The following is a 23,531-nucleotide window of genomic DNA, read 5'->3' as shown; positions in this document are numbered from 1 at the left end:
TAGCTTGCAAGCCCGAGAAAGCTTCAAAACTGCTTCACATTCCGAGGAGGTTCCCACTCGACAATGGCCTGCACCTTTGACGGTTCAACTTTGATGCCCTCGGCAGAGATGATGTGCCCAAGGTACACAACTTCCTTCAAACATAACTCACATTTGGAAAACTTAGCATAGAACTTATGTTCTCTTAGCTTATCAAGCACAAGCCGAAGATGTTCTTCATGCTCTTTCTCAGTATCAAAAAAGACCAGAATGTCATCAAGATACAGCAAGACAAATTCATTCTTGAAAGCGGAGAAGATATAATTCATCATTCGACAGAAGGTCGGTAGAGCATTGGCGAGACCAAAAGACATCACCGTGTACTCATAAGAGCCAAAGCTTGTCCTGAAAGCAGTCTTGGGAATGTCTTCTTCACGAATGCGAATCTGATGATAGCCCATCCTGAGATCAAGCTTAGAGAAAATCTTGGCCCCTTTCAACTGCTCGAACAATTCATTGATGTTGGGAAGTGGATACTTGTTTCTGATTGTCTTCTTATGCAATGGACGGTAATTGACACAGAGTTGGTCCATTCCATCCTTCTTCTTGACAAAGGGAACTCCACAACCCCAAGGAGATGAGCTTGTTCTGATCACACCTAGACACTCTTGTTCATCCAGTTGCTTCTTCAACTCTTTCAGCTCTTCTGGAGCTAGTTTATATGACCGCTTGCATACTGGTTCAGTTCCCGGTTCAAGCTCCATTACGAACTCAACTGTCCGATGCGAAGGCATTCTTGGCAGTTCTTACTGAAAGACATCTTCATACTCACAGACCACTGGGACTTGAGAAATTGGAGAGATCTCACCCTTCTCATTCAAGGAAAACATACGGATCTTGTCATGACGCGCAACAAAGATAATCACCTCCTCCGAAGGATGAGTTAGCTTGACTTATTTAGCTTGACAATACAGAAATGCCTTGTTCATTGCCAGCCAATCCATGCCAAGGATCAGATCAATATCAGACTTGCCAAGGACAATTGGAGAAGCCGAAAAGGAATAGTCGCCCATCTTTGACAGAGACATCCCGAACGATGCGACTAGAATTCATTTTCAAACCAGGAGAGGCCACTGACATAGGCTTAAGCAAATCTTGATAATCAAACTCATGCTTGACGAAAAATGAGCGAGACATAAAATAGTGAGATGCACGGGAGTCAAATAAAACCTTTGCAGGAATATCATTAACCAAGAGATTACCCATGATCACATCTGAGGAGTTTTCTGCTTCAGCTGCATTCACCATATTGACTCTCGCAGACTTGGGATTGAACTTCACCATTGCATTGCTTGGAGGCTTGACTGGAGGAGGAGGCGGAAGACGCTGCTGAGTGGTGCACTTGTTAGACTAGTGACCCTTCTACCCGCACTTGTGACAAGTCACCTCTTATAGCGGACGGAATTTCACTTGAGTATTCCCTTGCTTCTGCTGCTGAAACCTCTGCTGGAAAGCTGGGTTGGGTGGGTGGGAAGAACCACGACCACCCGAGTGCTTGAACTGCTGAATCTGCCGAGGAGGAGGAGACACCCAATATTTCTGCTGCTTTTGAACCACCTGAGTTGAGGACGAGGAACTGGAATCTCTGAAATGCTTCCTTGAGTTCTGCACTTTGAGCAAAGCGGCTTCAGCCTTGAGAGCCAAGTTGTAGAAATGGTCGAGCTCAAGAGGCTCGTCCAAGGCAAGGGCCAACTGCAGGTCTTCCTTCAGACCACCTCTGAACTGATAAATCTTGCTCTTTTGATCTGGGATTTCGTGTTTAGCATTCCAAAGCCAGCTCATGGAACTTGACATTGTACTTGTACAAAGATGAACCTCCTTCCTTCAAGCGCCTGATAAATATTGCTCTTTTGATCTGGGATATCCTGTTTAACATACCGAGCCAGTTCCTAGAACTCGACATTGTACTTGTACACACATGAATCTCCTTGCTTCAAGCGTCTGAATTTCCCACGCATCTATTCCATGAAGCTAGCTGGAATATAGTGAGCCCTGAAATCCCTGCAAAAATCATCCCAACTGATCATTCTGTTGCCTCTGGAGTCCTTCAATTGTTACCACCATTCTGCCGCCTGACCCTTGAGCTAAAAAGTTGCAAACTTAACGAAGTCCTCTGGTCGCACATCACTGCACTTGAAGTGCTTGTTCATGTCATGAATCCAATCATCTTAATCGAATGGCTGGTCACAGGAAGTGAAGGACTTCGGTTGGTTCACTAGGAATTGATTCAGAGTTGCAAACTGATGTCCACCATAGTTGAAATTGCCCTGTTGCTGATTGTTCCTCTCTTGCAACAACTGAAGTAACATTTGAGTGTTTGCATTGGTTGCAGCCATCACCGCTTGCCATTGCTCTGGAGGAGGAGGCGGGGGCGAAGGAGGTGGTGGAGGAGGGGTGGTGGAGGATCAACACTCTCACGACCCAGATTCTGGCAAGTTGGTGGAGCCATCCTGGAGATGGACAACAATGTTAGCCCAAATTAAAATTGATAGACTAAGCTGAATCAACCGACAGAAATATCTGAACAAGAATACTTAGCAATTGCACTCGAACTATAATTAGTTAGAATGCTTCCTCAAAGTAACTGCCGACATCATCTAATTAAAAGCCACTCGTAAACCAAGTATGAGCTAAGATTGCTCGGAACAAATGTATGACAAAGATTCCATTCGATATTTTCATGGATATGATGGCAGGGCTCGATCCTACAGTAGCCATCATATACAAGGCAGTGCACACAACATACGAAGCATTCCCGAGTCGTAGCAAGCTACAAGGACTCTTTAAGACACAACGAGAACCACTATAAGATGACCGTGAACAAACAAGTCCACTGAATGTCCAATCCCAATCTCACATCATGCATATGTTGGAAGATTGTCCTATAAGTAACTACCTGAGTTCCCACGTAAGAACTCCCAAAATTTCTGGTCATGCAATCTGGTCACGGATACAAGGAGTAATATATCATTCAAGTCATAGCATCTAACCCATCCAATGTATCACATCCGTCAACACATAACCAGAGATCTCAGAAACTCATCTATCTTAGATCCTCGTAATCACAACGATACTGAGTATGGCGATACATCCGGACCTATCTGCACCGGTACTGGGGAAGCCAGACTCCTCTCGCCACTACTAGTATTGAATCAATTTCGAACATCCTTCGTCCTGAGATACTAAGGAATTTGAATGATAATGATGTGCTCAAGAATTCCCTAGAGCTCAACTCCCCGGAATAAAATCAACACAACTGGAGGCACCAAGACAGAACTTTGGCACATTAGTATCGTATAGATTGCAAAAATATCCGCGTGATCCTAAAAAAAATTGAGTGAGAAGAGGAGTAGAATTAAAATTTCCTAAGTCGTGAACATCACCAGAGCATAGAAGAGGAGAAAAAAGAAACCTACTCTCCAATTTAACTAAGACTCAAAATAGTTTTGCTAGACTTGACTTGGCCAAGTTCGATCACACAAAGGCTCCTATGGTCGTAAGGCTCTGATTACCAACTTGTAACGTCCAAGATGCGACACTTTCCTTATTTGGGGGCGTGGCCTCAAAAGGGGAAAGGGCCGGATCTAAGTGTTTTGCAAGTAGGATAACAATGCCATTACATAAATAGAGAGATGAATATAGGATTCGGCTTACACTCGCCACATGCTAAATTACAATCCACACAAGCATTCATTATTCATACATAAGATAGGGTCTCACTACGGACAAGATAAACGACAAAGTCATGCTATCTCATCTTGCTAGTCCCACGATCATGACCATGTGCCTCTAGTCCTCGGGATACATCACATACAGCCTGCCACTGTCTTCGTCGAACTCCCACCTCAACTAGTTATCATCGGGACCACCTACATCTGGGGTACCTGTACCTGTGGGGGTTTGTAGTAAACTGTGAGCCACGAGGACTAAAAAATCTCATGACCTTGGTATCGAGTCTAACTAAGTTAAATAGGCGAGGTAGGTTAAGTGTTTGAGTTTGCAGCATCCTAAGCTTATATGGTGGCAATCTTACGAAGAACATAAATTAAATATGGTGGTCTACGCAAGACAGTCAAAGACTTGATTTATCACTAAGTAATCCTGAACACCTACTTACGTCATTCATAACCCCCACCGTGTTCTCGATCAGAGAAGGAGCTCTGAAGGAAACAGTCACAGTTACAAACTCAGTTGGCAAGTTTTATTTGAATTACTTTAAGTTGTCTAGAACCGGATGTTAACAAAATATCCATGTTTGCCACATAACAGCGGGCACGGATTTACGAAAGATTTAACCCTACACGGGTGTTCCAACTAGTCCATCACAAATTACCACATGCTGCATAGTAATCCTCTACCACGAAACTCGTGATCTCGTCGGATTCCTTAGAGGAAAACCTCAACTCTGAGAAGACCCAAAGTCTCACTGGAATCCCAATGCGCATGATATATCGCTAAGGTAAGACAAGTCCTACAAGACCTCCCGACGTGTCGACGAACCCGATAGGAGCCGCGTATCTCATTCTCAGGACACAACCAGATGGGCACAGCGTACAATGGCGTGATAGAGATCTCCCGAGTTGCCCTGGGTTGGCCCCGCACACGACTCTAGTTTGGAGCAACACTCATGAGGAGCACTGGCCCAAGGGGTGTGATTAGATTCCCCAGGGTAGCTATTCCCTATGCTTTTTTATTATTAAGTTATTAGCAAAATTAACACCAAAGTTGGGTCCTGCCAGACAAGTCTTGACACTATACGATTTATCAAGGGGTCCCCATAACAACTCCAAACGTGTTAGGAGCGCTCAGTTATGGGATAAAACACCGGTAGCCGAAACTAAGCGGCAACAACAGAACAAATCACCCGGCAAAAGCCTAGGCCTTCCGTCATATACCAATTATATAGGTGCGTTAATTAAATAGCAAATAAATATGATGATATCAAATACCCATGTTATCACATGGACCAACTAGCACCTGCAACTAGCAACGCTAACAATTAGTGGTTGAGCAAGCCTAACTTGGCCAAACAACATTTGCTAGGAGGGGAGGTGTTTGAGGTTTCATGGCAATGTTTGATGGCCTATATATCATGTGGTAGGCAACAGAGATGTATGAAGGAAATGTAACACTAAGCATAACAAATCTAGAAACGATGTCAAGGTCACGATCACCTTGCTTGTGATTTCTTCAGAGTGGAATTGATCCTGATCTTCGTGCACGAACTCACCGGTCTTTTCAAACTCGTTTCCGGTCCCAGTAGCTAGCCAAAAGAACAAGCACGAAATAAATACCAGCAAGAAGATGATGCCAGAGACATAATGATGCAAGCATGCACAACCTTTAACCATGCACATGAACCACCCTACACAAATAAAACTATTGCCACCTCACCACAAGGATACTTTCTACAAAAATGATCAAATCCACATACCAGTAATACCACTGGATTTGTTGGGATTTTCTACCCCAAATTCATATATCATACTGCCCATGTTGCATTCAGGAGAACACCACAAACAAGAAAAGAAATTGCACATTGTTTCCAATTTAACTTATAAGTCAAATCTTGCCTAAAGTACAAACTTCCAGATCTGCCTATCTCACCATATGGAATTTACCTAATGAGGAAAACACTCAAAACAATAAGAAACAAAAGAATAACACATGAGCTCAATGGTCACTGAATCATGGCCCCTAGTGAGTGTATGCAAGTGGGCCATGCCCACATACACACACACTCACTCACACTCACATACACACATGCACACACACATACATATGTGCACACTCACATGCACACACATTCATGAGCACACTTGAACACATGGTGCACACACACACTCACTCACACACCTATGTGCACACTTGCACACATGGTGCACACACACCACATACACACACCTCACATACACACACATGTGCATGAGCATATTGCCCTCCACACTAGGGCACACACACTCATACACAAACACCTGCACCATGCTGCCAAATACACACACTTACAAATACATACATGCACAAAAAATATAAAAGAAAAGAAAGGTGCACGGGGATTCGAACCTTGCACCTCTGGCTAACACACGTACACACACTACCACTGTGCTACTGCTTCGACACTCGACACAGAGGGGGTCTGAATCCTTTTGAGCAGCCCCTCTAAATTGCACACAACACGCACACAGACACCGAAATTCAAAAGGGCTAGGGGGTTCGAACCCACGACCCCCCTGTTGAAATGCGCTACCTCTACCACTGGGCTACGGGCGGATGACTGCTCTATGGGGGAGTTCTACACTAGGTAAGAAGCAAAAAGGGGCACCTTTTGTGCAAACACAGATGCGTCGGTGCACTCGCCGGTGCAGCACTACGGGGGAAGGAGCCAGCACTGCGCCACTGCTACGCCTGCCACCCTACGCCGCCTGCTCGAACCGAACCACGAGCTCGAACGGGTGATGCTGCTGCGCTACCATGCTGCAGCTGCAGCGCCGAAGCCACTGCGCTGCTATGGCCGCTACTGCGCGCCGAAGCTGCTGCTACTTCACATAGAACTGCGGCACACCTGCTCCTACGCTGTCGCTAGCACCTGCAACAATGACCGGAGCGCGGGGGCATGAGCTTGGCACGAACAGATGATACGTCTCAAACGTATCTATAATTTTTGATGCTTTCACGCTGTTATCTTGTCAACTTTGGATGTTTTATATACCTTTTGTATCTTTTTTGGGACTAACTTATTAATTCAGTGCCAAGTGCCAGTTCGTGTTTTTCTGTGTTTTTGACTCTTTTCAGATCTGATTTTGGAACGAAGTCCAAACGGAATAAAATTTTCCAGAATAGAAGAAGATAGGGAGGCTTGAGGGCCAAGGCAGGGGGCCCACAGGGAGCCCACAAGCCCTGTTGCCGCGGCCACGGGGGCCTGCGAAAACCAGGCTTGTGGCCTCCCTGGCGTTCCCCTGCCCTAGCTCTTTGGCCTATAAATTCCCTAAAATCCTAGAACAAATCAAGGCATCCACGAAAACACTTTTCCGCCGCCGGAAGCTTCCGTTTCCGCAAGATCTCATCTGGAGACCCTTCCCGGTGCCCTGTCGGAGGGGACTTTGGAGTTGGAGGACTTCTACATCAACATCATCGCCTCTCCAATGACTCGTGAGTAGTCCACTTCAGACCAACGGGTCCGTAGTTATTAGCTAGATGGCTTCTTCTCTCTCTTGGATCTTCAATACAAAGTTCTCCATGATTTTCATGGAGATCTATCCGATGTAATCCTCTTTGGCGGTGTGTTTGTCGAGATCCGATGAATTGTGGATTTGTGATCAGATTATCTATGAATTATATTTGAGTCTTTGCTGATTTCTTATATGCATGATTTGATATCCTTGTAAGTCTCTCCGAGTCTTGGGTTTTGTTTGGCCAACTAGATCTATGATTCTTGCAATGGGAGAAGTGCTTGGTTTTGGGTTCATACCGTGTGGTTGCATCAAGGGTAACAAGATGGGCTTTTATCGTAGATATGAGATTGTCCATCTACATCATGTCATCTTGCTTAAGGCGTTACTCTGTTCTTTTGGACTTAATACACTAGATGCATGCTGGATAGCGGTCGACGTGTGAAGTAATAGTAGTAGATGCAGAAAGTACCGGTCTACTTGTTTTGGACGTGATGCCTATAGATATAATCATTGCCTTAGATAACGTCACGACTTTGCGCGGTTCTATCAATTGCTCGACAGTAATTCGTTCACCCACCGTCTACTTGCCTTCATGAGAGAAGCCACTAGTGAACACTACGGCCTATCGTCTCCACTTTCACTTTTACTTTGCTTTGTTTACTTTTTCGCTTTCAGTTCTCACTTTGCAAACAATCTATAAGGGATTGACAACCCCTTCATAGCGTTGGGTGCAAGATCTTTGTGTTTGTGCAGGTACTTGTGACTTTAACGCTCCTCCTACTGGATTGATACCTTGGTTCTCAAACTGAGGGAAATACTTACCGCCGCTGTGCTACATCACCCTTTCCTCTTCAAGGGAACACCAACGCAAGGCTCCAAGGCCGCGGGGAAATCCTTTGCATATTTGCCAAGGAAGTCCCTATAGGCGTAGCCGTAGCAGCAGGATTCCTGGCGCCGTTGCCAGGGAAGGTATGTTGTCGCAGTAGCAGAAGGATTTCTGGCGCCGTTGCCGGGGAAGGTCTATTATCGCAGTAGCAACGGATCCACGCTCACAAGAGGCTAACGACGAGCGGGAGAGCAGGAAGGGAAGGAGGGGTCATACCTCCTTACCTAGGACACAACAACGATGGCTCGAGCGCGACAAAGATGGCGCTGCGAGACGACAAACTTGGTGCGTCGTCTGAACCAAAATGCAGAGGAGGAAGCAGCCTGAAACGGCATCGAGCTCGGCCTTGGAACTCCCCGGGTCATCGTGGAAGAAGAAGATGAAGAGGAGGAAGCCTCCCGCGGCGCCAGAACGTTGAAGACGAGGCAAATACGTTACCTCAAGCACGAACTGCTGCTCGGCCGGAGCACGATGGACGAGGCGACGACATGACGCTTGGAGGAGCTTACCTGCGGCAGCGAGGCGAGGAGGAGGGAGGAATGGAGAGAGGGAGGATGGGGCTAGGGCTCGGATGACCTATATAGGGGCTAGGGACGACGATCGACCGTCAAATCACTGAACATGGCGACGTGGCACTCGGGATGGAAGCCGTACAGAGGTGGGAGACGCTCTGTCGCTAGTGGGCTACTGCGCTAGGGGTAGCTGGGCCTGCGGGAGGAGAGAGGCCCATCTCTACTCTCTCTCACACAGGAAAACCAACAAGGGCTTTCCCTTTTTGCTTTAAAAGGTGCTGCAAATAAATCCAATCCTTCTGGATTGAAAAGAGTTTGAAAAAAGAAAAAAAATACATTTGAACTCACAAAATGGCCTCTGTTTTTATAAAATTGGTTTGGGGATTTTTAGAGCAAATTAAATAAATTCCCATAATTGCCAAAAGGCTCTGGTTTTAATAAAACCAAAATAAAAATAAATTCAAACAAAAGGGTGTTGCACCCCACAATTAATAAGAAGATTTTTAGGAAAACGTGGACATTTTTATTGGGGCAAAACAGAAACTTCAAATCTTCCCTAAGTCATTGAAAAGAGAGAGGGTTTTGGACATGGTGCAACTAAGGGTTTTGAAGGAACCAATGTTGCATCCACTCTCATGCACAAGATCACACAATCACAAATGCAATCACATGCACCATCAAGTTGGCACTACAACACAAGATCAAACAAAGAAGACAAAAGAATTAAATGCTATGCATGATGCATGATGCACATGAAATGATAACATCATAAAGTCTCTCATCCATTCACATTGCATCACAAGGTTGCCAAACATGGAAATGAGTTACAAAGGGGGAAGGAAAAACATTGGGGCTATCACAAACTGGCCACTACTTCCTTTCCCGTAACGTAGGTTCAACCTTATCCCGTCAAGAAATTATACATAATAAAATAAGGAGGTAAACGAACATTCAACCGACATTGATAATATTAGAAATGGATATTTTGTCGATTAGAACAGTACCTGTCATGCATATGTTCTTATTAGGTCTTGTATTTTTCTGCCGGGGTGCTGGTTGTGTATTGGTACAACTTGCGCTGCACTCCCACCTCATTCTTTTGTACTCACGATTCCTTTCCAAATAGGCTTCCCTCTGATATGGAGTCATTTTCAGATATCCATCCCGGTCAAGGTATCGCTTACGCTCGGAAGAATTCATATGCATAGCATTTCTGGTTTCAGCTAAAGGATCATTCTGCTCTCCAACGACAACTATCATTTCCCCACCAAACAAAACAAACAAAAACAAATAGTATGTCAAGGCAAAGGATCGTTAAGGATAATAATTAGATAGATAGATATCAAGCTCGTAAAAAAACTTACAGTAGTTCCCTTTTGGTGAAGTCGTCGAGTGAACATTTGTAATATATCTAAATGGAACTCGACCCTGCATCTTGTCGATTTTACTTGATTTGTGTAAACCTGAAAATGAGTTACCAAATCCAATAGAAATAATCAAAGCACATACAAATTTACAAATAGCTATGGGACATGAACATAGCATTGCCTTTCATAGTGTACTGATTGGACAAAAACAGAAACACCTTGCGTGCAAGAATAGTAGAAAAATCAGCAAGCTGCAATTAGACGAGTGGATCTGTATTTCATATCATTGCCCGCAAGAAGAATCACTTGCACAACATTCTCATGCAACATAATTCCCAAAGGAACAGAAGAGTCAGCAACCTCACATGTGGTTAGTGGCACTATGGTCACGTGACCGTAGATGGATGTCCAGCTCCTATGAGCCTAGAATCAAAAACAAATTTCGAAGCAAGGCAAATCCTGCAAGGAGACACGGCTGGCTAAAAGCAACGACACGGCCAGCCTCGCCGAATCCCCGTGCTGACACGGCTGGATACGGTGACACGGCTGGACACGGCCAAATTCGCGTATCCCCCCGTATTTCACAATTTGCGATTTAAAAAAAAGGAAAAAACGGTCCGACACGTTGGGACACGTCGGGTGGCCCAAGTTGGCTCGGCCCAGCCTTTTTTCCAGGTCCCATCCACGGGCGCATGAAAGACTCCTCTCGCAACCAACTTTGACGACAAAAGTAGGGTTTCCCTTCCCGTCGTAGCCGCCGCCACCAGCTCCAGCAATCGCCGGCTCGCCGCCACCACCTCCTGGAATCGCCGCCGACCAGCCATCACCGTCGCCACATATGGAGTTGCCGCCAGGGCCTGGATCTGGACGCCGCCGTCCCCCAACTGCAGCAGCCTCTCCTCCCAACGGCGACCAAGGTAACCTAGACCTCTTTCATCTCTTCTTCTTTGATTTATTGTTGAGTTGTTGGCCTGTTGCTGCTTGTCAAGTGCTGCTGCTCTTGTGCTCTGCCTCTGCTGAAGTGCTGATTGCTTATGTTATTCATGTGTTGCTGCTGCTGATTGATGTTCATGTGCTGCTGCTGCTGATTGACTGATTCACTTGATTGGATGCTAGGGAACATTGCATCTGGGAGCCATGGAGCTGCATCTGGGAGCCAATCATCAGTGGGTGAGAGTGAGGGAGGGCAGCATGGACCTGGTGGGGTGGATCCAAAATATCCTCTCTGGGCTTATGTTCAGAGAGTTGTCAATGAAACAGGGACTGCTTCGTCCGATAGCCGTGGAGGAAACATCAAATTCAAGTGCCATTTCTGTCTCAAAACTTATCGAGGCACCTATTCAAGAGTGAAGGCTCATCTGCTTAAGATAAAAAAAGGATATAGCAACTTGTGACAAAATTTCACACCCTGCATTTGAACAGCTTTGCAAGCAGGATAGGGCATCCAATGAACTCATTGAACATGGTATAGGTAGGAATACACTTCCATTGCCTCCCTATGTGGAATCTGGTCCATCAAGAAAGAGAAAGCAAACAGGAACAACCATTGGAGATAGTTTTAATGCTGAGGTCCGACAGCAAGCGGATGCTCATATTGCTAGGATGTTTTTCACTGCAGGTGTGTAGTTTCTTTTACCGACCCTATTTATGCAATGATAAGGTTGGCCGACATGGACAAGCCATGCCTCCACTTGATCTATGAAATGTGGGATTCCATGATAGAGAAGGTATATAATATATACATGAATACATGCTAATTTGATCATTATTGACATGTGTAACATGCTGATTTTATTCGTTATCTTGTTCATAGGTCAAAATACCTATCTATCGGTTTGATGGGAAGGAGCCCAATGAAGAGTGTATCTTCTATGACATCATTCAAGATATCCTTGTTGCCCGTTGGACCAAAAGAAATACCCCCTGCATTGTTTGGCTCACTCACTCTATCGAAGGTAAAATCTAAACTGAAGTTGCACATGTTGTTTATCATTTCAGGTCTTAATGTTCAAGTGCTTGCTGATTTTATTTAGGTACTATATTGCAAGTTGGATTAACGAAGTCCCTGGCCGTATCAGCCCCAATGATGATAGTGAAGTTACTGAAATGAGGAACAAATGCTTTCGATAGTTCTATCCAGATCAAGAAAATTTCAAGACTATCAAGAAAGAATTTGCTGATTTTGCTCTTTTCATGAATGCCTTTGAAAATCCAGATTCTATTGAAGATAGAGCTGACTTTGAACCTAAGCAATGGTGGGGCACTCATGGAGTAAGCACAAGGCTGTTCAAAAAAATTAGCCTTGAAGGTTCCTGGGCAGCCAGCATCTTCCTCTTGTTGTGAGGGGATCTGGAGTACGCACGGCTTCATCCATAGCGCTGCAAGAAACAAGCTTACTCCTGCCCGAGCTGCTGATTTGGTGTTCACACACAACAACCATCGCTTGCTTTCAAGGAATTCTCAAGCATATCTAACTGGGCCAAGCAGAATGTGGGACATTGGGGGAGATGGAGTAGGGAGTTTTGGTGGTGTGGGCATGCTTGAAGGTGCATATCTTTCACTTGATGAACCAGATTTGGAGGAGGAGATAATAGATTCTCTCACTTGAATCTCTTTATCCATCAAGCTCCACCATGAGCCTAGCTGCCTATGAGCTTATTTAATTTATGTTCCTACCATTTATGTAATGCACTCTTAAATTTTTAGACTAAGGCCATTTGAACTATCTGTTATATGGCCACCTGAGCCTTGTAAGCTCCTATCCGTTATGCTTTTAGTGGACTATTTGTCATGGTTTGGTTGTTGGGTTTGTATTATACTATTATGCTCCTAAATGGTATTGGGAGCTAGCATTGCAGATTGGGTAAGCAAACTTCTTTGTTGTTTGTAAAGTACCACTTCAGATTATTATGATTTATCTCTCTAATAAACTGTTGTTTGTTGTGTTTTGCAAGATGCACTGACATGGATTTGGTTTGGATGGTCAATCAAGCACTTGAATTGAAATAGGAGACAACAGACAACAAATGGGGTAGTATTTCTTTCTCTTTTTCTGTCTTCAAGTGTATATTACATGTACATTTATATTTATTTTTTATATATACTTGTCGTGTCCCAGATGGGTTGTTTTTGGAAAAAGCCGTATCCCGTGTCCCCGTATGCGTGTCGCCGTGTCCGTGTCGCCGTGTCGGTGCTTTTTAGACGGCTGGAGATGCAATCTGGACGTGGAGCTGATTCCGAGGTGCTGCCGAACAGGGGGATGGACCAATGGAGATGGTGGTGTGTGAGACACGGGCTAGAGGAATTGGATACGAAGCATCCAGATTCCAGAGGGAAAATCAGTTTGAGATGAAAAACAAGTGGGAGGTTAGCGGGAATTGATTTGCTAGAGGATGAAGGCTACCGTGAGTTGTGGAGTTCTCTAGAAGGGGAGTCTCATTTTCAGGTTTGGCGGGTGTGAGTGGGTGGCGAATCCAGGTGACACGGGTCGTTCGATCTAATAAGCTGACGGCCAAAGATGCTTCCAATCTCGAAGTGGTGGAAAAAAGTGAGACAAGAAGGCATATTCAAACATTCAAAAAATTGTGTACTATAGTAGTAGAGAAATATGATTTGACATCACTAAAATTAGCACCTTTGTATTTTGAATGGTGTTCGGTGGTAATGGAAACTTAAAGCACAACATTTATATCTATTTTTTCAAGTATAACATACATTTAACCAAAATATTCGAAAATACATAAAGTCTTGTAATTTAAATTTACATGGCTTTACCCTCCCAAAGAAAATGAGCCCTTTTAGAAATTCTTAATGGGCCCAATGCGGGGGTTTGGAAATAGTTTTCAACCAGCAACTCACGCGCTTCGATATAACTTCACTAGCTCTGTCATTGCCCCATTCACTAATGACTCCTCGTCGTGTTGTCTTTGTCGTGTTGTGCAATCTGTGGAGCTAATGACTCCTGGTCCCATTCACTAATAACCTGCACCATGGCATGCTACGTATGGGCCTTGGACGAACCGGAGTTAGTGGAACACATGCTTGCCACGGCAAAACCCAATGCTAGGGCATGTGCCTTCAGTATCATATCCCCAGTTTCACGTTCAAAGATAACTAGGATTGTTGTCACACTTTGGGCAATTTGGTCAACGCGGAGGAAGTTAATCCATGAAGGAAACACCAAAGCCCCTTGTCGACCCATATGTTCATAAACAGGTATTTCGCTGACGTGTCGATGTTGTTGCCCGCACATGCCATAACAAGGACACAACCAGTACAAGCTCGCCCTAGGATGTGGATGGCAAAGTGAATGTCGACGGTGTGGTCTACATAAACCCATAGATTGGTGCAGCAAGCACAGTGGGCCGTGAAGAAAATGATGGCTATGTGGGACCGTCTGTAGTGGTTTTCCACAGTCTGACGGACCCGAGCATTCTGGAAACTTTGGCATGCAGAGAAGCCCTATCCGCTTCGACAGGTCTGCTCATACATAACATGAGAGTGGCCTCGGATTACCTATCGGCCGTCTCGAATATTAACTCAGGCTAATCTGGATTACTGCCAGAATAGTGAAGGAAATCAACGAGGGTCATGGAGACTTCCATGTTGTTTCTTTTGTTCATGAAGGTCGTTTCTCCAATATGGTGGCTGATAAGTTAGCTAAACATGCTTTGCATTTAGGTGAGGATCGCCATGTGTATCTATTTAGAACCCTTTTGATTCATGTGTTATTCATGTTATTCGTCCAACAAATCAATAAAGCCAAGCATGTTTCCCCTAAAAAAGGTTGCCTCATTGCCCCAAGCGCAAAGATGCTTCACAACTTAGGGCATCTTCAACTACGCCCCCAACAAGCCCCAGCGCACTTTTTTATCGCCGACACAAAAAAATCCCGAGTCGCACCCCGAGAACCTTGTTTTTCGCCTGTTTGGGCCGTAATTGGCACCGACGGACCCAAACCGAATCCAGCACGCTAGAGGCGCCCCCACGCATCGGATGAAGCGAAAAATCACATGGGGCCACACTGTCGTCGACACTTCCCGCCATTTATGCCTTTTCCCTTCCTTTCCCTCCCCATCACCCACACCCCCCGTCGTTCTCGCCATCCTCTCCATCTTTCTCTTCCCCCGTCATGCCGCCGAAGAGGTACGCCGCCCCTTGCCAAGTCACCAAACCCGCCGTATCAAAGGCGAGGAAGCTGAGGGTGTAGATGCCAAGGCTCGTGGACTTGAGGAACGCGTAGTGGAAGGCTGATGTTGCTCCATGGGCAGCGATGGCCGGTGATCCGCGGAACAAGGTCATCATGAAGAGAGCCAGTGATGTGACGGCAACGGAGCAGGAGGCGTCGTCTCGCTCGGCCATGACGAACGAGCGGCCAATCTTTCTGCATCATCACGCGGCCCCGTTTCAGCATGGCGTGTGAATCATCCAGCAGAGCGTCGCATCGCCGGCCAACTCCCCGTCGCCGGGGGTGGGGCTACATGCCCTCCTTCCCGGAATATGTCGACGACAATGCTCTCGGCGGCTTCAACCCCAACACATTGCCTTTGTGTGCAAGCCTTCCGTGTTCACCGCCGGCCACAACACCCGGTATGGCTGCTCCCTCATGTACCCAGGTTCGTCCGCGACGGGCCTCCGCCGTGGCCCCCTACCTTTCTGTGACATCCTCGACTTTTGCTACAGTAAATATTGTAATTAAGCTACAGTGATCACCCGCTAATGATGCCACATCATCGAGAATTACAGTCGTTGACCCGCATTGAATTTCTATCCGGATTCAGAAGTTGAAAACAAAAGAAAAGTATATTTAAAAATTCATATTAACTATTAAAGGAAGATATGTATAAAAAGAAAGTATTAAAAATAATAATAATAAAAGAAAGAAAAGAAAAGAAATTAAAAAGAAAAAAAAGAAATTAGAAATAAGAAATAATAGAAAAAGAAAAACAAAACAAGACAACACAAAAAAGAAGAAGAAAAGGAAACCCCCCTGGCCGACTGGGCCAAAGTGGCCCAGCCGAGCCGGCCCACCCCGCGCCCCTAAAACCCTAGGGCGAGTCAGCCCCCTGCCTCGCTCCCTCCCCTCCCACTAGCGCCACCGCCAGGGCTCCCGCCCTCCATCCCCAAGTGGGTCCCCTTCCCACCGACAACTCTCCCTCTCGCTACCCCCCACGTGCCCCCCCATCGATCTCCTCTCTCCCACCGAGCGGCTCCCCTCCCCAGTCCCCCCGTCGCCCCCCTAAGATCCACCTCCTCCCACCGACGAGCCTCCCCTCCTCGTCCCCATCTCGGCCGACCCCTCCCCATCGACCCTCCTCTCCACCTCGCCCCCTCCCCGGCCGGCAAGCTCCTCCACTCCCCACCCGACCGACCACCACCCAAGGCCCCCTCTCCAACCCAAAGCCCCCCTCCTCACCTCACCAACTCCGGCGAGCCAACCCGCCGGCCGGCCTCACCTCGGCCGGCCCCCCTCCTTCAACGCCACCCCCTCCGGGAGGGCCTCTTCCTCACTGACCGACCTCGCCGGCTCGGTCACCGCCGTCACCACCGGCATCACCACCACCGTGCCACCACCGGCACCACATCGTCTTCCTCCTCTCCGTCACCTCCGCCTTCCCGCAAACTCCGGCTTCACCGGGCCGTCTCATCAACGTTGGTGAGCCCCTCCTCGGGCTCCTCCCACCATCGCGTTCCCCTCACCGTCTCGGTTTTGTTCCGGCAAATGGGACTCCGATCCGTCGACGGTAGTGACCAGTAGGAAGATTTGAAGATGTGGTTCTTCTATGTTGAGTTAGAGCAAAGAGTTCTTCTCTGTAACTCTGTTAACACAGAGAGAGAGATGGGAGTGTTGAGAGTTAAAATAAAATAAAATAAAAGATGTATTAGATGTCGTATGTATGTATGTATGTATGTATGTATGAGATGCGATGTATGTATTTGCGTATATAGGTATTTCGAAGAATACGATAATTGCATGATTATGTATGTGTAAAAAAATGAGTATATGGCCTAAGTCACTTACCGGTGGGGCCAACGCACCCGCTGTCTAGGACAGGGAGGCGCCACGCGATAATTAAAAAATAAAAATAAACATTAAATTATAAAAATAAAAAATATATCTTTATTAAATAAATAAATATATTATTTAAATAATTAGTTAATTATTTAAATGGTTAATTAAGTAATTAGATTAATTAGGGTATGTCACGTGGGTCCCCCATTCAATTAAATGGATTAATTAATATTTAATATTAATTAAAACTTTAGTCTATGACGTTTGGGACCCACTGGTCAGTTGACCAGTCAACTGGTGATGTCATAATAGCTTTTTATTAAATTATTTAAATCTGTTTTTAATTCCTAATTATTGAATAAAACTTTAAAAATTAATATTAAATAATCCGTAAGTCACATCAAAATATTTTCAACATGAAAGTTGATCAGCAAAACGAGACGAACACAGATACACGGTCCATTCGTCTGGCACGCGTCCCTAGCATAGCAAACATGGAACTTTTCCATCGTTTCCAGTATGACCGGTAGTAGCCCGAGACCCGGAAAATATCGTCATATATTCTTCCGACCCGTCTATGACGGATGTTGCTGCGTTAGCTCATGTCTAGCCTGCATCTTGCCATGTCATGCTTTGTGTTGCACCATTGCTATTATTTATTGTTTCTTCCCCCTCTTCTTACCGGTAGACCCCGAGACTGACGCTGCTGCCGGGTACATCTACGACCCTGCCGATCAGTCCTTTGCCGCAGAGCAGCAAGGCAAGCAAACCCCCCTTGATCATTCCTATATCGCCTATGTCTTTCTTCCTACTGCTTGCATTAGTATTTTGCTACTGTTGTAGTTAGCTCCTATATCTGATGCATAGCCTATTTTTGATGAACTGCTACTTTTAGTCCTGTACTTTAAATCTGCTTAGTATAGGTGGAGCAGTCATCCTCTCTGACCCCGTAGTTCAGTTGCCCCGCTTGTTTTCAAATCTCGATCTCTGATCGACGAGCCAGACCCGACACAACACATACACCCCCTTCGTTGTACGACGCTACAGGGATACTATCGGGTACCGAGGGTGACACCTCGGTAAGTACTCCTGATGATATCTCTGTAGTATAGCTAGTCGGTCGTGGTTATCGAGGGTGATTCCTCTTTCACCATTCCCGATGACGCCTCTGTCGTGCAACCCCTCAAGTGTGGGACCCCCGAGGGTGATTCCTCTAAGCCCACCTTGACGGGTACATCGTTCGGAATCCAACGAGGGTGATACCTCGGATTCCCCCCGATGTTACAACCACACAGTTACTCGACCTTGTTACTGGGATCTTTGGTGATTAGTTGTAAGACGGGTGGATTCCCGTGAGACTGTGTTCTTGGCCTAATTAAAATGTTAATGGATTTGGGTATTTGATCTGGGTTGGTCGGAGACCTTTTCGCACTAACCGGCTACGCGGGAAGAATTATGGGTACTCGGCGTCGCGGTATCAGCCGAAGCTTTTCAGATGTCAGCAATCGTAGTGGCGCGCGCCCGACTGGTCTCGAGATGCATTGCGCTTGTGATTAAGGGATGCTAGGACTGACGTCGGCCGCTCTCGCATCATGTAGGAGCGCGGAGGGGAACTGGGCCCATGAACCCTTTGCGCTTAGGATTTAGACCGGCGGGCTAACCTCTTTGATTAGTCTTAGGTGGGGCTGCGACGTGTCGATATTCCGAGGCCGGGCAGGACCTAGAAAAGTATATCCGGCCAGAGTGTTATCGAGCGTGACGGGACATGTGGTGCACCCCTGCAGGGATGAAAATTAACTATTCAGATAGCTGTGTCCACGGTTACAGGACGACTTGGAGTTGTGCCCCGATCTTATACAACTACAATTGTTACTTAACTAGAATTAGTTTGCCTCGGGATTGCTTCCTCGCAGGGAGTCGAGGGAGGATCTTTAGGCGTGACCTCACTTTAATATTTCTGCAACAATATGACTATTATTGTTTTACCCCCTGTTCTACTCTCGTCTATTACTGCAAGACCCTGAAGATGCTAGTCTTCGATAGGACTAGGACTTTCTCTCTCTATTCTCGCATTGTTGCAGTCAGTCCACATATAACCCCCCTTCTTTGATACTGGTGCATATTTAGCATAGTTCTGATGTAAGACTTGCGAGTACTTTGGATGAGTACTCACCGGTGCTTTGCTCCCCCCTTGTCCCCTTGATCCGTTTGCTGCGACCAGATGATGGTGCCCAGGAGATCGAGGTCCCCGCCGACGACGACTGCTACCCCGACGGTGCCTACTACTACGTGGAGGCCGCTGATGATCAGGAGTAGTTAGGAGGTTCCCAGGCAGGAGGCCTCGCCTCGTTCGATTGTTGTATCTTTTGTGCTAGCCTTCTCTAAGGCACCCCATGTTTTTTGTCTGTACTCAGATATTTGTTGCTTCCGCTGACTCGTGTGTTTATCGAGCTTCCGTATTCTAGCCCTCGAGGCCCCTGGCTTGTAATATGAAGCTGATGTTATGTTTATTTGTGTCTAGAGTTGTGTTGTGATATCTTCCCGTGAGTCCTTGGGTTTGATCGTACACATTTGCGTGTATGATTAGCGTACGATTAAACCGAGGGTGTCACAAGTTGGTATCAGAGCCGACTGCCTGTAGGTAGCCCCCTTTCCAACTCCTTGGCCGAAGTTGAGTCTAGTGTTTGAAAAACATTACTAACACTGATGTTGTGGCTTACGGGCCCACATCTCAATTGGGTGGTATTAGTATCTTTTACTCCTTCCCTATACTCTGGGATCTACTCTCTCTTCTCTTTCGGGTCAAATATTTTACTAACTCTAACGTTAGGTTCTCGAATCACATCGACCCGGAGCGCTGGACTATCTACTCTTTCTCCTGAATATATATTACACACACAGTCATTTGACATCCGTCAATCTTATTTTCAGACGCATCCCGCAAGACAGCACGTGCGCCTGACATAGACCACTGAGACGGCTGGGTTCCCGGCCATTTTGGTCGACCTCCTGACCAAGCTGGGATATCGCTAGTACCCCGAGTACACTGTGTTCGAGGATTTCCGCGAGTACAACCAGTACCAGTACCAGGCTGAGGTTCGCATCTTCGACCATAGGGGCGGCGAGACCCTCGAGCGCCATGTCTTCTGTGGTATTGGAGTGTCGGTCGAGATGGCCGTCCATGATGCGGCCTACATCACCATCACCCGTCTCCGTGGAGCGTACCCTCACCTAGAGGAGAGCCCTTTCAGATACATCCCGCATGCTCCTGCTGGGGATGAGACTAGGTCTGATCTCACTGCCTACGCTTCTGACGTTCGGGAGCGCAGCGACCGTTCCTACACCGCTGTCTGCGCCCCCTACGTGACGCGTCGCTACAATGCGCGGTTTCTGGTGCAGTACACTGAGGCACTGGATCATGCTTTCCGAGCTCTAACTGTGGAGCTGTATGGTACGCGCGCTCGTCTTTACGACGCGTTGACAGAGCTGCATCCATCACACTGCCCGAGGGTTCCCCCTATGCGCATCCGCGAGCCGAGCAGGACAGAGCTACCATCATCTCTCGAGTGGACTGATGTTGGGGGTAGAACCCCTGCACTTGGACCTCAGCTCCTCGACTGGATGCGGTGCCCTCATCAGAGTCACAACGGGACACAGGGTCCTGTTCCTACCTTCTATCACCGCCAGCTACCAGGATTCGATCGTCCTCTCCCACGTTGATGTAGCCTTATCGCTACATCTCGTTGTGGTACTCTTCCACCGCGTGCATGCGCTCCGCCTAGTGTGTCCAGGGTATCGTCTAATGCGTCCGGGCTATTGCCAAATTTCGAATTTGTAATCGTTAGTCTGTAATCGAACTTATGTATGGGTCTGTATGTCGAACTCAACTACTATGGAGTATCTATCGCATTTCCCTTTCATTATGCTTGATTACTTCATGAATGCGTGCGATACCTTTGCAATTACTTTAAGCTAAACTACCCCTGATAAATATTTAACAGGATGGTTAGACCAGCTGGCCGCCCGCGTGCCACTGCCAACGATGCACCACCACCGCCTCCTGAGTATATGGCGGGGATGATCCAACAGTTTGAGCTGAACTGCCAGTTTATGCAAGTGCTCATGGATCAGTTCCAAAGGCCGAACATGAACCAACCGCAAGGCGTGACACTGCAAGACTTCTGCCGCCTCAACCCTGCGATCTACCGCAGCTCAACTCAGCCTCTTGATGCTGATGACTGGCTCGGTGACATTTCTTATGAGCTGGAGTCTGCCAATGTGCCCCTGGCGAGCTACGTCAACTTAGCCGCCTACTTTCTGAAGGGTCCTGCTGCTCAATGGTGGGACAACCATATGCGCTCTCAGCTCGATGGAACTATCATCACTTGGGCAGAGTTCACGGCTGCTTTCCGTGCTCGCTACATTCCTCAGGGAATCATGGACCGGAAGAAGCGTGAGTTCCGCAACTTGGTCCAGGGCAACAAGACTATGGATGCTCATCAACGGGAATTTATGGACTTATCTCGCTATGCTGAAGAAGACATTGCAACTGATGCACGCAGGCAGGAGAAGTTCCGTGAAGGCCTCCACCCTGATATCAAGCTGACACTCCTCATTCAGGACTATGTTGATTTCGCCACCCTGGTGAACAAGGCTATTCAGGTTGAGACTGGTCTGCAGGAATACAAAGATAGCAGCAAGCGCAACCGTGACATGGACTCATCTTCGGGCTCATCTGCACAAAAGCGGAAGATCTGGATTCCCAACAACATGTACCATGCACCTGCTCCTGTTCCGAGGCCGTCTTATGCTGCACCTCGCCTGCCTCCTCCACCACCTAGGCAGCCGAGGCTTCCAGCTCCACCGCCTCGAGTTCCTCCTTCCCGTCCTGAGGACGGGCTGTGCTTCAACTGTGGCCGTCCAGGTCACCGTGCTAGAGACTGCAGGCAGAATCCGAATCAGCTGACACTTCCCGCAACTGGAAGTGGCAACAACCAGAACCACAACTTCAACGCTAAGCCTGCTTATGTTCGTGGTCAGGCCAACAACATTGATATGGGTCAAGCTCAAGACCAGCCTGCTACCGTGATGGGTACACTTCTTGTTAACTCAGTACCTGCTTCTGTATTGTTTGATACAGGAGCATCGCATTCTTTATGTCGGAAAGTTTTGCATTCATGCATGGCATTAAGTACGAAGAGATGAACGTCCCTATAGTGGTAAACACCCCCTCGGGCCAATGCCGACCCTCCATGGTCTGCTCCAATGTCCCCATTGAAATTGAAGGATTGGAATTCTTTGCCTCTCCCATGTAATTAAGTTCTTCCAACATTGATCTCATATTGGGGATGGACTGGTTGAAAGCTCATACGGCATCGGTCGTTTGTGCCACCAAGACCGTCCACCTCCTACACCCTTCAGATGAATTAATAAGCTACCATGCTCATCTCGTCCGTAATGCCGAGGCACGGCTGTATGCTTTGAATGCATTAAACGCGTCGCCTCTTGAAGGGATTGAAAACATTCCAGTGGTCCGAGAATTTCAAGATGTCTTCCCAGAAGAACTTCCGGGGATTCCCCCTGCTCGATTTGTCGAGTTTGTCATTGACTTGGTACCCGGTACCACTCCTATTGCCAAGCGCCCTTATAAAATGCCACCACATGAACTCCTTGAACTTAAGCAAGAAATTGACAACTCGCTCCGTCTAGGTTTCATCCGTCCGAGTTCCTCTGCTTGGGGAGCACCTTCTGGTAAGAAGAAGGATGGGACAAATCGATTGGTTCAAGACTATCGTCCTATCAACCAGGCCACTATTCAAAACAAATATCCTCTCCCTCGGATAAATGATTTGTATGATCAACTTGCTGGTTCCACCATCTTCTCTAAGCTCGACTTGAGATTGGGATACCACCAGAGCTGTGTTCGCAAGGAGGATATTCCAAACACCGCCTTTGTTACTCGTTATGGATCATACGAGTACACCGTCATGACCTTCGGCTTAACCAATGCACCGGCAACCTTCTCTCGATTGATGAATTATATATTCATGGACTATCTCGACAAATTTGTCATGGTATATCTGGATGATATTCTGGTATTTTCGAAGAACAAAGAAGAGCATGCTGAACATCTTCGTCTTGTACTGGATAAGCTTCGGGAGCATAAACTCTATGCGAAGTATTCCAAATGTGAGTTCTGGCTAGACGAAGTGACTTACCTTGGTCATGTGATTTCCAAGTTTGGTATTGCAGTAAACCCCGAACGAATTCAAGCTATTCTTGACTGGACTCCCCCGAAGAATGTCCAGCAAGTCAGAAGTTTTCTCGGACTCGCCAGCTGTTGCCCTCGATTCGTCGAGAACTTCTCCAAGATTGCGAAGCCCTTAACCAACCCGCTCCACAAAGGTGTTAAGTATGAGTGGACTGATAAATGTCAGGAAAGTTTCCAGGCGCTCAAGGATAAACTGACGTCCCCTCTAGTACTTGATCCTCCAGATACAAAAAGGGATTCTGTCATATACTGTGATGCTTCTCGTCAAGGAA

At 46.7% G+C, this 23,531-nt stretch overlaps 1 pseudogene; it reads right to left on the bottom strand.

The window, feature by feature from the left end:
• Window positions 1–13,742: 13,742 nt before the first annotated feature.
• Window positions 13,743–13,884, bottom strand: LOC123414347 (annotated as a pseudogene).
• Window positions 13,885–23,531: the final 9,647 nt, after the last annotated feature.

Source organism: Hordeum vulgare, chromosome 7H (assembly GCF_904849725.1).
Source record: "Hordeum vulgare subsp. vulgare chromosome 7H, MorexV3_pseudomolecules_assembly, whole genome shotgun sequence".
Classification (NCBI taxonomy): Eukaryota; Viridiplantae; Streptophyta; class Magnoliopsida; order Poales; family Poaceae; genus Hordeum; species Hordeum vulgare.
This window is presented reverse-complemented; position numbering and strand designations above follow the sequence as displayed.